The sequence below is a fragment of the Tetrao urogallus genome, assembly GCF_951394365.1.
Source record: "Tetrao urogallus genome assembly, chromosome: Z".
Taxonomy (NCBI): domain Eukaryota; kingdom Metazoa; phylum Chordata; class Aves; order Galliformes; family Phasianidae; genus Tetrao; species Tetrao urogallus.
The window spans coordinates 62051632-62065911 of NC_136816.1; positions in this window are offsets into that span (position 1 = coordinate 62051632).

Consider the following 14280-nt stretch of genomic DNA (forward strand, 5'->3'; position numbering starts at 1 on the left):
GGTCTACTTTTTATTGCTGTTTGTTACCCTGGTGAGATCCATTCCGTATGCAACCTTGCATATGAGTGATGGGCACAGCCAAAGCTGGAGACAAAGCTGACAGCACCTGGGTCTGCACCCATGGATATGCAGTGTCTAAACAGGCTGAAAAAGACAGAAGGAAAGGTAAATTCTCAACTGGCTCCTGCCGCAAAGGCCCAGGACAACAGAGAAAGCAAGCTGCTGTGTCCAAGAGGTGAATGAAATTGGAGGGCTCTGAAGCGCAGTCCTCTGTTGTGGCATAGTACAAAATAAGATTTCAGGGATATTTGCTAATCTCAGTAAATAAAAAATCCCTTCAGCCGACAGCCATCTTTAAGAGAGTGCAGACAGAGAAATGTCTCTTTGCACCTTACCCCTTGACTTCCCTTCCCTACCTGCCATGTGCAGACACACCAACTTCTTTCACGTTTCACACTGCATGCAAACTTATATATACACTGATTTCAGATTCTCACTTGGAACAAGAAAGAGTTTGTATTTGTATGTTTTCTTCCATAAATTCTACCAGCACAGTCTCAGGCTAATGCGCAAGTGCAAATTAATGGCAGAGAAGAAGAAGACAGACACCTTACAATGATGGTAAGTGGCACAGGACTAGAAATGCTACATTTAAAAAAAAAAAAATTAAAAATCTCTTCAGCCAGCTCAGCGCTGAGTTATGTGGAAGAGGGGCTGCGTACCATATTATGAACAGTAGTGACTGAAAATCCATGGTTTGGTGTTGAAGCCACTCAAAAAGATGGCATGGTGAGGGCACACGGGCAGTGAGTGGAGAATAACAGAATCCTAGAATTGTTTGAGCTGGAAGGTCATCAAGTCCAACTCCTCTGCGATGAACAGGGAAACCTACATTTGCTCAGAGTCTGAGCCAGCCTGGACTTGAATGTTTCCAGGGATGGGTGTCAATGGTTTACTGGCTGGTTTGGCCCAGTTCCATGACTAATGGGGCAGGGAAATACACAGACCCACACCCTGGGAATAGAAAAGGGAAAAGTGGAAAAGGACAGGGAGATGGGCCTAAAAACAAAACAGTGACAGTGATCTGAGGAGAAACAAAACTAACTTACTAAATAGGATGTTGTAATGGAAGATAACACACTATAATACAATATAATACAATATGATTAGGATTGAAGCTAGTAAAACAAATAAAATGAGAGAAAGCGTCTGAAAGCTAAAGGCCTTACTCAAATGCTGAGGCAAGACGATCTAGGAAGCTCACATGCTGCTGAGATCAGCAGAAGGGGAAAGAGGAAATGTCTCATGATATTAGAACAGGTTTATCTTTCCTTCTGAATGGAAAATGGAATCAGAAAACTAGTATGTAGTTCTCTTCTGAGAACCAGGTACACAGAACCTAAGGGGTCCTGGTATACAGTACAAAACAAAGGGGGACTTTTTATAAGGGCATGTAGCGACAAGATGATGGGAAATGGTTTTAAACAGGAAGAGGGAGGGTTTAGACTAGATATTAGGAAGAAATTCTTTATTGTTAAGGTGGCAAGACACTGGAACAGGTTGCCCAGCAAAGCTGTGAATGCTCCTTCCTGGAAACACTCAAGGCCAGGCTGGACGGGGCTGTGAGCAACCTTTTCTAGTGGAGGTGTCCCTACCTATAGCAGGGGACTGGAACGAGATGGTCTTAAAGGTCCCATAGCATTCCTTGATTCTATAAAAATGTGAGAATATTTGGGTGAACCACTTCATTTTACAATTCAAATAGAGTTTCAGAGAGGAAGTGGTTTCCAAGGCCAAGAGAATGCTTTCGTGTTTGCCCATGTCTGGAAGAAGCCACATGGAACTTGTTGTAAAGGAAGCTGTTGGCAAACTGTTGCTGGTTTTCCTGGTGCCAGAAGATTTATTATGCTTCCTCCCATCTGACAGCATCATTAAAACTTCCTCCTTCCATTTAACCTTTGCTTCAGCTCTTACTGAGTGTGAGGTAGATTTGGCTATGTATATATTCCCTTGTGATATGTCCTTTACATAATAAATTGTCCCGTTGATCTCCAAGGGGTGGCAAGTTGGACTGATACCCTTTTTTTCCACTGCAGGTCATTCTCTGGGGGAACGAATCTGCTCCAGGAGAGAAGCAATGGGGCAGGATAAAAGGCTCATTTCTCTGACCTTGTTGCTGTTCATAGCATCATAGTATCACCAACATTGGAAAAGACCTTTAAGATCATCTAGTCCAAACATTCACCTACCACCAATGTTTCCTCACTAAACCACGTCCCTCAGCACAACATCTAAACATTTCTAGAACACCTTCAGGGACGGTGACTCCACCACCTCTCGGCACAGCTCATTCCAGGCTCTGACCACTCTTTTCTTCATACTGAAGATCCAGACCATTTCCAAGAGTGCTCAAAATGGAAGTTCTCAAGCCACCATTTCAAAGAGGGGAATATTACAGGACTATTTGTAGAAATTCCTCACACTGCAGCACTGATTTGGGTGAGATTTCAGGCTGTGAGTGCCTTTAGAGAGTATTACTGGCGTGGCTGAGCATCCTCCCACCGGCTTTTGGAGCAGCTGGGGCAGGACTGCCTCTAGTGTCCTTCCCAGGGTTCACTTCTACTGTCATCCATGAAGGGGCCATATTCAATTTTCAGCAGCATTTCATGAAATTGTATTATTTATAGTCCTGTGTCCATTCACATCATCTTTACTCTCTGAAAATAAACTTAACAACGCCTTTGCAAGCTTTTGTTATTTGCTGAGTGCTGTGGGATGTTGTGTTTCTGAGCTAACAAGCACTTAGAAGAGACTATGATTTGTCTCCTGGGTATGTTATCTTGCTATTAGCTGTAAATAGGGATGAAGATAATGTTTTAGATCTGTACCATTAAGAAACAACAAGTTAGACTCTTCCCCAGGCTCTTACCCTTCTTCACAAATCTTTGTTAATTCCAGGAGAAATGGAATGAAAAATCACTGTTTGTAGATAGATATGGATGAAACTCCTCAATTCATATGCTTGTGAATGCAACAGCTGAAATTTTTTAACAAGAACTTGTTGAAATTCAATATCCCTTTTCCTGGGAAAGCCCCACAATGTCTCTGTTTTCACAGCAAAGTTTCCTTTATAAAATGAGATAAAAAGCAATTAATTTCAAATTGATTTAAATTTAAACATTTTGTTTCAGTGAAATAGATTTTCTATTTTTAATAAAGTGTAATGCAAAATAAAACACTTCAGAAGTGAAAGCCACTTGAGAACATGAAATATCAAAATGCTCCTCCTCAGTGCAGCTAAAGCATTTGTTTTCAGTGTATTTGTAAACTAAAACAAGCAGCTTCCAGATATTCTCTGGAAAGTTCTGCTTCTACAGCTGCTTGAACTTTCTTTTCCCCAGAGAAACTGCTGGTGTTTTCCTGGGGGCTTCTTCCATGGGGAAATTGGTGGGCAAAGACAGGCAGCAAAAGCACTTGCAGATGATCAAGCAAAATGTGCAGAAGCTGTCCCTGCCTGTGCCCTGCTTCGCCAATAGAGCTGAGCTCATGAGCTGTCTGTCCTCCTTCAGATGCACTGGAGAGATTGTGAACATTCCTCACCACCCGCCCTGAGATGCCAAAGCTTTGCTCAGCCTTTGCTGACGTGGAGTCTGTTCACTGCATCATTTTCATAACTGATGTGTGCAGAGGTGCAGGATCTGGACTCAGCACTCCAAAATGTGGTTTAAACACCATACATAGATTTTGGAAACACCCACATGCTCAGAGTTCCCAGGGCTAATAAGGCAACAACCTTCCCAGAAACTGCCTCAGCCCTGCTCAGTTTCTGCCCCGACACATCACAGCTCACACAGAAACCATGCTTAACGAGCTTTTTTTCTTATTATGTACTCACTATACTGCCAAGATTTCTTGTGAGACTACACTGAACATCTGTTCTCTACCACAAACCATTTGCACTGGTGGAAATGGCCAACAAGATTGTGTGTGGCCATGTGGATGCCAACACTGAGAGCCTCCTCAGTGTTCCATGGTCAGAGGACAGGGCGGAGAGAATGGGCAATCCTGAAATGAGGGGTTACAGCAAGCCTCAGAGCAGATTTTGTGTTTTATTTAATCAAATCTGATGTGCCACCAAATATGTAGGATGCTCCAAAAATAATGCCTCCTATTTGTTTCCATGGAACTTCAACAGATACAAACAGCAGAAGAACACTGTTAGAGCAAATTCTCAGCTACAATATACTGTTTTTCAACAGTCAACGCCATTATCTATACACTTCCACCAGTCATTAAAAAAGCCTGCAGGCCGTGCTTGTAAAAATCTGTACCACTGGAGGTAAACTGCTGTCACCACTGCTTAAACATACTCCCACAATTTCACTGTGCTCACATCCACTCTTTGGTCTCCAAGAAATGTTCAACAAGTGTTGATGAATGTCAGGGGGTGCCATTTTTTCCAAGCACAACGTTTTGCACCAGGGTCATGGCAACCCCTGCTATCAGTACAAGCTGGGGGACACCAGCATGGAGCACAGCCCTGATGAAAAGACTTGGTAGATGGTGGTGGTAGATGGCAGGCTGGACATGAGCCAGCTCTGTAGCCTCGCAGCCCAGAAAGCCAACCATATCCTGGGCTGCATCAAATACTTGTGGTCAGCAGGTTGAGGGAGGTGATTCTATCCCTCTACTCTGCCCTGGTGAGACCTCACCTGGAGTACTGCATCCTGATGTGGAGTCCTCAGCACAGGAGGGATGTGAAGCTGCTATAGTGCATCCTGAGGACAGCAAAAAATGGTGCAGTGAGTTGAACAGCTTCACAGCAAGGAGAAGCTGAGAGAGCTGGGGCTGTTTAGCTTGCCAAAGAAAAGGCTCCAGGCTGATCTGGGAATGGCCTTGCAGTATCTACAGGGGGGTATAAGAAGGAAGAAGACAGACTGTTTCACAGGGTCTGTGGTGACAGAAGGGAAAAACATATCAAACTAAAAGAGAAGATAATTAGATTGGATACAAGGAAGAAGTGTTTTTCAGTGAGGGTGGTGAGGCACAGAAAGAGGATGCCCAGGGATGTAATGGATGCCCAGGATCCTGGAGGCATTCAGTGTCACGTTGTCCAGGCTCTGCACAGCCTGTTCTTGCTGGAGGTTTCCGTGTTTCCTTGCTGAGGATTTGGACTAGATGACCTTTAAGAGTCCCTTCCAACTCAAATGCATCCAGGATTTTTTGTGCATAGAGGAAGTCATTGACACACCTTTGCTTCATCTGCACTTCCATTTCAGATGCTATTTTGTCAGACTGCTCCTCTGCTGCCTTCTGTCACATGGCAACAAAACGTAACAGGACACAGGTGGGAAGGTTCAGACTCTACTGCCATACCACCAACATCCACCTCTAACATTCTGGGCCAATATAGTAAAATAGGAGGCATTATCTTCAGAGCAGCCCTCATAGTCTGAGAGGCTTGGCTTTTTTTCTCTTTTCCCACAAGAAAAAGCCAGATTCTCATGCCCTCCCTCATAGAGTGGTGGTCTGGCAGGAAGGATGTGGCTGTAGTTTGGCTCCACAGTGATGGGGAAGGAGACCTGGTGGCTAGAAGTCTGACAGATTCAGTCTGTGCCAGTGGCCAAGCGTCCTGTGCAGAGGTAGAAGGTCAGCAGAGCTTGTCAGTGCCTGGTGGTGGTGGGAATCATCCTGCAGGGAGGTGCACCACAGCAAAATTGCACTCTGAACTAATAGCTCCCAGTAGGGTGTCATATGGTATCTGCTGCAGCAGTGACTGATGGAAGCAAATTAAATTGCTTTGTAATATTCATAGCTTTTTTAATTGCTGCCTTCCTACCACAACATGATTCACCTTTCCTCCCACAACTTACCACTCCTTGATACTGTGGGCTAATTTTCTCATGTTTGTTTCACTCTTCCAGTTTTCTACACTGAATTTATCCTGCTTCTTCTGCAGACTCTACATGGGCCCTTTCTTATTTTCTGAGGGTCATATGTTTAATTGAACATATCATTGTTCAGATCTTCTGAACAATGTTGTTCTGAACAACTAGCAGAGCAACTCATCGCTGGATTTTAAGGAGCATTTTCTCTGTACATAAAGCCGGTGAAATTAGCAATTACCATGAAATTTTTATGGCATAATGATCCGAAGTTAGATTTCTTAAGAGAAAATAGGAAATGCCAGGGAGAAGCAACACAAAAATTTTTTTGCTCACAGTTAGCAAAATGTGCCAACTTTTTTTGTTGGCTGGATGTTTTTTTTCTGTTCTTGTTTGTGGGTTTTCTTTTGTTTTGTTTTTAAATTCTGTTAAGAATCTTTCCAGAAACCATGCACATCTAGATAAACTTACAACACGCTCTGTAGAACACGAATTTCCTCTAGTCAGTGCTACTGTGGCTGCAACAGAAAGAGAAAGGAGTGGTGTCATGGAAATGGGTTAAAAATTCAGTGAGATTCAGTTATCAGTGTGGTGTTGAGAGAACATATTTTATTGGCTGGGCTAAAAATGTGAAAGAAACAGTAAGGAATGCACAGAACAGTTTTAAGACAGAAGAGATATTTTTAGTGAATGTTAATTCAGGTTGAAAACAATGATCAATTTTAACAGGGGTGGATTTGCTCAATCTCTGGTTTATGCATCCTAAGTCCATATATTTTCGAATAGCTCTCGTATTTTGGATGGGCAAAGGAGGTGGCTGTGATGGGGCCTGCACAGCTGCACAAGGGAGCACCCGAGCTGGGAGCACAGCGTGGCCTGCAGGGCAGTGGGAGCTGCTATGGCTCTGTGCCTCAGTTCAAAGAGTGTTTGGACAATGTTCTTAGACATAAGGTCTACATTTTAGGTGGACCCATGTGGGGCCAGGAGTTGTAGTCAGTCAACGTTTCTTGTGGCTGTCTTCCAATTCAAGGTATTCTATGGTGCTTTGATTCTAGGTGATGCAACTACAGCCCCTCATCATTAAATCTTGCCCTTGCCCTTCTCTATTGGGACAACTGGCTATTCCTGGTGTTGGGTTTTGACTCAAAAGACTGAGTGCTTCACATTCCTGGAGATGTTTAGGGAAGAAAGAAGTCAAGCCTTCAGCACATCTGCACACAGAAAGAAAAATCCCATTTTCTTCACAGAGCTACCTTATCCATAATGTGATGTACTGCACTGTATGTGAACACTGTGCCATGGAGCTTGTAAGCATGGAAACTGAAATTTTACTTTTTGGATCCTGGGGGAGCTCAAACACAGCTGTTGATGTCAGCCCGCAGTGACTGCATGCGTTAGAGCAGAGGAACCAGGCAGATGCTCATGGCTTTTTAATGGGTCCAAACAGACTTCTTCAAAGTGTTGCCACTGAGCACCTCAGGGAAGAAGGAGGAAGGAACATGAGTAACTCCAGGCTCAGGTAAGCCTTGTTCAAACCAGAAGGCACAGGTGTGATTCTTTTTTGCATTTTATTTGCTCTTCTGTCCTTGTAGAAATACTGAATGAAAAGGTCCCTGAAATAAATTCTAGTAACTTGAATTCAGTGACTCAGTAGTCACTTTCTCCTGCATATTCATCAAATGTGACAAGGGTGTGCTGGTGGGCACTGACACACTGAAGGTTGCACTCTGATTGTTGTGTAGAGATACATTTAGATAGGGTTTTTAGTAGGTTACGTGTGTGGAAAAAGGAATTGTTAGCAGCCCAGGGTATGACTGGCATTATGTTATAGAATCATGGAATTGCTCAGGTTGGAAAAGACCTTAAAGATCGATTCCAGCCATGACCTAACCATACTACCTTAACTAACAACCCTCTGCTAAATCATGTCCTGAGCACCACATCCAAATGGCTTTTAAACACATCCAGGGATGGTGACTCAACCACCTCCCTGGGGAGCCTATTTCAGTGCTTAACAACCCTTTCTGTAAAGAAGTGTTTCCTGATATCCAACCTAAACTTACCCTGGCACAATTTGAAGCCATTTCCCCTCATCCTGTCACCAGTGAGAAGAGACCAACCCCGTTCTCACTGTAATCTCCTTTCAGATATTGGAAGAGAGCAATAAGGTCTCCCCTCAGCCTCCTTTCCCCCAGACTGAACAGCCCCAGTTCCTTCAGTCTCTCCTCATAGCACATATTCTCCAAGCCCTTCACAAGCCTTGTTGCCCTTCTTTGGACTTATGTACAGGTAATGACAACATTGCCTGGAGGTGTGGTAAGAGTTTGAGTCTTCTTGTAAGCTACCTCACTGAGAACAGAGGACTTAATCTCTGAAGGGCAAGTCTGAGCAAAAGGCAAGATTCTGTATGTGTTCATGGTGTTCTTGTGTTAAAAAGACAAGTGTAGGATCTGTAAGCTGTCAACGTCTGTGTCTCAAAGTTTGCTGGGGACACCGATGGACTTGTTCAAGTCCAGACAAGTCCCGAGCAAGGACGGTGAAAACCTTTGTCTTAAGGAGACAGATGGACAAGTCCAGGCAAGCCCTAGGCAAAGGTTGTGAAATCCTTTGTCTGGGGGAACGCAGATGGGCAAGGCCAGGGGCAACGAGAGCGAGATGAACTGCAGCTAAATAGCTGTGAAGTGCTCCTTTGTGTGGACCTATCTCAGGATGATGGGCCATCTTAGAGGGTACTCAATGACTCTTGCTCGAAGCCCATCTTTGTCACGTAGGCAGGAGAACAAGGAGGATAAAAGAGGAACTGAAAACCACGAGAGAGGAATTCAGGCAGAGAGAGGAATTCCGGAAGATAGAGGGATTCCGGAAGATTGAGGTGATTCCTGCATACTGTTGAACTCTCCTGAGCCTGCTGCCGGACTGCTGTTGCTGCTTCAAGAATTGGCTCCTCGACTTCCTCGTCTACCTGCCTGCTGCCCAAGTCCGGCCACGCTGCTGCTCCCCGTCTTCTGCTGCGTTCTGCCCGTGACCTTCAAACACCGTGCAACGGGACCGCTGCTGGATCCTGCTGGTGACTATCCCCGCTTTACGCAACTCCTGCTTCTTTTCCATCTTTTCTATCGCCCTCCTTCCCTTCCCCGTCTCCCTGATTAGGTCTTAGTAATAAACTGGATGCAACAACATATGAACCGTTGTTTCTTAATCACACACCGGGTATACAGATATTAAAGAACCTCATCTCCCTCCTATAAATTGGAGCGAGACAGGATCTCAACAGGTCATAGGACCATAGAATCATAGAATGGCCTGGGTTGAAAAGGACCACAAAGATCATCTAGTTTCAATCCCCTGTTATGGGGATTGTTATGGGCAGCCAGACCAGGCTGCCCAGAGCCACATCCAGCCTTGAATGGCTCCAGGGATGGGGCATCTACAACCTCCTTGGGCAACCAGTGTGTCGCCACCCTCTGTGTGAAAAACTTGCTCATAATATCTAACCTAAACCTCCCTTGTGTCGGTTTAAAACCATTCCCCCTTGTCCTGTCACTATCCACCCATGTGAACAGTCATCCTGTCAGCATGACTGGGCACTGCAGAAACTGTCATGCAAAGGACAGTGTGAGCAGAGCAGGCTGCTCGCCCAGCAACGGGCAGAAGGGAAATGGCTGTGGGACAAAAATATCCTCTTGCAAGAGGAGCTGTGGTTTATATACAACCGCATGGCCTCTACTGGTCTGTGCATGTATTCCTCTATGTCTCCTGACTTCATTAGGGGAAAATGTATTTGATTGGATGCATTGAAATGTTGATGAAATCTGACTTCTGTGGTGAAATACGGGAAGTTCCCAAGCACGGTGTAGTGACTACGTTTACATGGTTACACAATAGAGAAAGCTGAAATGAAAACGTTTATGATGCATAAGCAGGCAGCTCAGAGGATATGCAGCCTCCATTCTAGGAAGGCCCAAAACCACGCCGGACCTGACCTGCATGAGCAGAGTTTAGGCAGGATGATCTATAGAGCTGCCTTCCCACCTAAATCGCTCCAGGATATCACAAATGATGAGTTTTAAAACGTCTGGTGTTTCTTTTTATTTCTATGTGCCTTTCATATTGCCTCTGGGGAAATGTTCGCAGATATCTCCATCCAGCCTCAGCTTCAAGGGCAGCCAAGGCACCTCTCCCTCCTCAAAGTCCAGAGCTGGAGCAACAAATTCTGAAATTGAAGAAAAATACAACATTCAGTCAGAGCAGAGAGTAGAATTAAAAAATACATATTTCTCTCCTGCATCCTGCAAGCTGGTCCTTTCTTCCAGGAATTGCTCAGCCTTTAGTGGTTTTCCCACAACTTCTTGCATTCCTGAGCAAGTAGTGACCAGGTGGCTGACATGTGGCCCTCCTTTATCTTGGATGAAACATGGTCAGCCCAACAAACATGATTTGGCTGGGGATGGGTCAGGTCCGCCTGCAGATGAGCTCAGGTTGTAGGAAGTGGGGAAAACTGGAGCTGTGTTCCTCCTTCCTTCTCCAGCCATGTGTGCATTTGTGCACAAACAGCACTGAAACTGTTCACCAAGCATCTTGTATTTTATTACACTTGCAGCTGATAGGCAAACTCACATGCAGGCAAAGCCAGATAGCACTATATCCTCTGCACAAGACCTGCAGAAACTGAGGAAGGGGTATAGAAAGTAATTCTCTTTTGGAACAGTCATAGCAGCAAAAATAGGACTATATGATCCGAAGGATTATTTGATTAAAAAAAAATCTTAAGGAAATAAATGCATTAGAGACTGCAGTGATGACAGTAAGGAAGATTGACCTCTGGTCCTTTACAGGAAAGGAATTTAACTGTTTGGCTCTGTCTTGTTTTAATGTTTCTGTTAAATCACTTACCTTAAAAATAAGCACATTGTGTTGTGGATTACTCACAGCATGGAGCACTGCTGGAAAAATATGCTGTAATTCTGGTGGGCAGCTCAACACTACACAGCTGCTTGCTCACTGTCCAGGTGGGATGAAGGACAGAATCAGGCAGGTAACCGTGCAAGAACCCCTGTGCTGAGATAAAGACAGTTCACAGGGTAAAGCAGAAACCTGAGAGCAAACAAAACACTGCAAGGAATTTGTTGGCTGCTTCCCATCTATAAGCAGGTGTTCAGCCACTGCCAGGACATCAGGGCTCGGCATGCATAGCATTTTCTCAGGAAGACAAATGTCATCACCCCATACATCCCTCCTTCCTCCTTCTTTACCCCAGCTTTTCTGTTCAGCACAATGCCATCTAGTATGGGATGCAGTATTGGGAAGTTTGGATCAGCTTTTCTGGTTCTGTTCTCTTCCAGCTCCTTGAGAACCCCCAGCCCCTCACTGGCCAGGCAGTGTGAGAAGCTGAAATGTCCTTGAGTGTAAGTATCACCCAGCAATAACACACCACAGTGGGACCAACTGTATTCTCATCCAAAATCCAAAGCATTTCACTGTACATCTACAAAGAAAATTATCTCTGCCATATCCAAAACCATGATAAACGTTTTGTTAAAGGAACGAAAGTCATTAATGCGTAATAAAAAAGAGAAAGTTTGACTGGTTTGTTCAAGAGTCTGTTTTAACACAGTGTTTTCCAGTCCAATCTGTCATTTCTTAAAAGAAAACCATCAGCTAATGTTTTTAGTCATTCACTTATTGCTTAAACAGACTGCTCAAGAAAACTCTGCTTTTCACAGCAATTGGCTCTGAATGATGTATGTTTGTGGTCTGTTTTATTTAAGTTAAATCTCAATGGTTTTTTTAGTATTCAGTATCAGGAGGATTTTGTTCCATTGCGGCACTACTCGATGGATCCATTCATACCTGAAGAAAAAGCAGAAATATTTCTTTCTCTCTTCCCACCCCAGAGTGTTCCCCGTGGGGATTCAGTAGCTGTATAAAACTGCAAGACCTTCCAAAATATCTTGAAGAGCAAGGCTCTGGACTGCTGCCATTGTTGTAGAGAGCCAAAAGGCTGCTCAGGGCCATGACCACTGAGTTCAGCAATTATAGCTGTGTGTGCTGATGGAATCAGGGCCTGTGTAAGAAGCTCTGAAATGCAAAGTACCGTTCAATGCCAATAGTAAATAAAATGAGGCTAAAGGAAGAAAGGAGTTGCTGACTGTAAAAACATTCTTTGTTCTTCATTTCTTATTTCATCATCCATCTGTGATTTGCTGTATTATCTCTTCTGTCTGTAGTGTTAGAGACTTTGGAAAATGGCTGTGAATAAAAAAAGCTGATTTTTATCTGAAGTCACATCAGCTTCACCATGAAGCCCTGTGTCCAAGTTGCATCCTGTTATTATTTATTCTTTGTATCCTCAACGCGTCTTGGAACTCAAATATTCACACATTATGAACTTCAAGGAAGGGGATCTTGGTGCCCTGCTTCCCCTTTCTCCCTCTATTTTTCTATTGCACAGGCAAACTCTGTGGTTATGGAAAACATCTCATCAGTGGAACAAGGATTAATTCAGCAAGGAAAGCAGGGGACAGACACACTGTTCAGCACACATGCTAAATCCAAGTCCTGGTATGCCCTAATGGGCAGTTCCAGCACAGAGAGCCAAGGAAGGATCCAGTGCTGCCATCCTCCTCAGATACCTGTGCTGTACAGGCAGCAGGCCACTGCCAAGCACTGAGGCAGACCCAGCTCCCTTCCAGCACCTGCAAGGCAGCTGAGGCAGAATGCTGGAAGCAAGCACCTCCATTCATCTGCTTGGCACCCTCAGCCATATGGTGACATTTGCATCTTCATCCATCACTCAGTGTAATGAAAATATAGATATTTGTTTTGCTGCAACACTTGTCTTCCATGAATGTCTTGACATTTATGTACCACCGAGAGACATTATCTTTTGTCAGGATTTTATACTTCTGGCATTATCTACTCTAATTAAGGCTGTACCTACTTGCTTCAGACATGTACCAAGGTAACAATGAGAGTTTGTTTTCATCTGAGTCTTTTGAGGCTGAGACAAATGGGTGCCCCATTTCTACAGCCTGCCTCGAGTGCTGCTCAAAGCTGTGTCACTCAGTAGTGCTCATTATTGCTTGATCAGAGCAAAGACCAAGCTTAAGTTAGTCTAACAATGGGAGGAATGTCTGCCATGCAGGAGTGCATGCAGATAATCCCCATGGGTATATAGGACTCTTTCTATCCCCATGTTCTTCCATCCCCATCCCCTTTCCAGGTGTGCAGCCTGGTGGACAGTGGGGCAGGCAACAAATGGGGCAGTTATCTGAGCCACTCCAGCATTTTGTGTGATTCAGAAGTGTTTCAGCAACTCTTTTGTCCATGTGATGTCCAGGTGTGCCAGGTGCCATTTGTCCACCTGTAGCTTTTGCTGGATGCTGCCAACCATGTCCTCTCTTGTAACCTCCCTACTATGCAACAGGGTCGAACATTTCTGATATTTATGGTGATGCCTCAGTAATTGACATGAGCCAGGAACATCTAATAGATGTCATGTCCCTGGCTTTTATTCTGGCACACTATGGCTAGACAGGGGCTGGCAGTGACCCACCACACGTAGCACTCTTTGTTTTCTTCATCTCACCATCTTCACATCCAGAGACAACATATGCCTGCAACTCCCTCCTACTTGAAGAGCAGTGCAAACTCAGTCCACCTCTGTGGATATTCCTTTCCAAACTGGGCAAAGTTTCTGCCCCAGCTGATGCTCTCTGTGTGCATGTGATAACTCACTAAAGATGACTTAGGCAAAACCTTACTCTTATTTCTGGAGTGCACACTGTGGCCTCTGGTAACTTTGTAATGCCACCGATGCTTAAGAAAAAAGAGAAAGAAAAGTAGTAACTTTTCTGTGGGAAGTAAAGAGAGGAGAGAGTGAATTCCAAATAAATTCACTCCACCCTTGCTACTAACTAGAATAGCTAGGGCACTCAGAGTGGATTAACTTTGTAGTTTACTGACTTGACCTTGTTCTGCTGTTAAATATCTGTATAGCTACCATCATTTCCTACAGCCTTTATAAGCTTATTAGACCACAGGGCCAGAGCATCCTTATTCCTCTTTGCAAGTGTGGAAGTATTTTCCTCTAGTGTTAATGGAAGCATCCTTCATACCGATATATGTACGTGAGGATGTATGCATATAATGCAATTCCCAGGCACTTAGAGATGCTGAAGGAGTCATTAGGATGTAGCACAGTGACTCCTCAGATAAGACAGCCATTAAATTCAGAGTTTTCTCCTTTCCGGCTAGTGAGTGTTTGTCGTTTTGAGTGCACCCTGTTTAATGACAGGTCACTTCCACAACGTGGGGCTGAATTTCCTGGTTCATTTTCCTGCCATTCAGTCTTCAGTATGTCAGACAAAAGAAAAAACAAAAAACATAAATATCT